Below are 1,398 nucleotides of genomic sequence, written 5' to 3' on the forward strand. Positions count from 1 at the left end.
AAATGACCTACTTACCCCAGAAGAACGGAGGCTTTTCTCCTGTAGTAGAGGCCATCCTATGCCGGGGAACGGGGGAGGTGTGTAGAGGGGGGGGGATTAGCCTCTGCTAGGGCCTGGGCCTTTCTCACAGCGTTCCGGCCCCGCCCCTGCAATCCTCATAAAGATCTCGCGAGATAGTCCAAGCGTGGTCCCCGAGACCACGAGACCATGGCGCGGGTATTACCTGGAAACCTGTGGGAAATGCAGATTTGGATGCCTGACCCCAGACCCTCTGAATCAGGCTCTGGGAACAAGGGCCCAGCAATCTCTTTTCACAAGCCTCCAGGTGATTCTGATGTATCCTGAAGTTTGCCAAATCGCTCTCTGTAGATAGAGTACTGTCCTCATTTTATAATAAGTAGAGTGAGCTTGACCAGTGTCCTACAGCTAGAAAGACTAACCACCGAGCGGGTCCATAAAGACTGCACTACATCCCATCTTAAGGACGCCTATTCTGGAGAAGTGGTCCCCAGAATTTGAAAGCATACCCCTTTGAAAGGTGGTGCACCCCCTCACACAGTGTTATATTGGCGCATAAAATTCCACATTATAAGTGCCAATAATGGTAAAGAATATGATTGCCAGTACATTGTAAATTGTGACATTTTAAAATGTGTTCCAACACTCTCCTAAATTTTTCCGGTGGGATCTAAATACCGTAGTGATGGTTATTTTAAATGGTTATCAAATATTTGTTTATTTATTTATTTTATTGTATTTATTTTGGCAGCACTCTCGGGGGAGGGGAGATAGGAGAGAGGATCCCAAGTATGCTCCGCCCTCTGAGCACAAGACTGACTTGGGCTGATCCCATGAACCCTGAGATCTCAACCTGAGAGGAATCCAGAGTCAGACGCCTGACCAAGCGAGCCACCCAGGCGCCCCAACTATCACCCATTAAGAAAATCATTTTCTTTAACATTTGAAATTTTACACCCTCCTCTTCTGTGCCTGAACTTGTATTTTCATTCCCCAGCCCACAAAATAAACGCGATTGTAACATGGCTATTTTTGGTCTACCCTGTCTTACTTCTCTGCAACAAAAAGTATAAACAGTGAAGTTAATTTTTTTAAGAAGTTCCATTGACATAATAGCTTTAAGAGGTTTTTTGTTTTCTGTATTATTTTTATTAGTGTAAAATCAAACCATTGTGAATGTATTATATATTTGATAAGTTAATAAAGTAAAATTGAGTTGCAAATTCACTCTTAAGGAGACAGATGTGGCTAAGATTTTCTAAGTAATGCATGCATCTGTGGACAACTATTCTTCGTTGCAAGAATGAGACAAGTTCAGTATCAATTTTATGTCGATTTCATATCGTAGCTATGAGAGATTATATTACATCAGTTTACACA

General features: G+C 42.4%; 1 long non-coding RNA gene across 1 annotated transcript; it reads left to right on the forward strand.

The window, feature by feature from the left end:
* The first annotated feature begins 2 nt into the window (after positions 1-2).
* LOC115285142 lies at positions 3-1,047 on the forward strand. Its single transcript, XR_003905432.1, has 2 exons — positions 3-77; positions 770-1,047. It is a non-coding gene; the product is annotated as an uncharacterized LOC115285142 (long non-coding RNA).
* The last annotated feature ends 351 nt before the right edge of the window (positions 1,048-1,398 follow it).

The sequence above is a fragment of the Suricata suricatta genome, unplaced genomic scaffold (genome assembly GCF_006229205.1).
Source record: "Suricata suricatta isolate VVHF042 unplaced genomic scaffold, meerkat_22Aug2017_6uvM2_HiC HiC_scaffold_4521, whole genome shotgun sequence".
NCBI classification, from domain to species: domain Eukaryota; kingdom Metazoa; phylum Chordata; class Mammalia; order Carnivora; family Herpestidae; genus Suricata; species Suricata suricatta.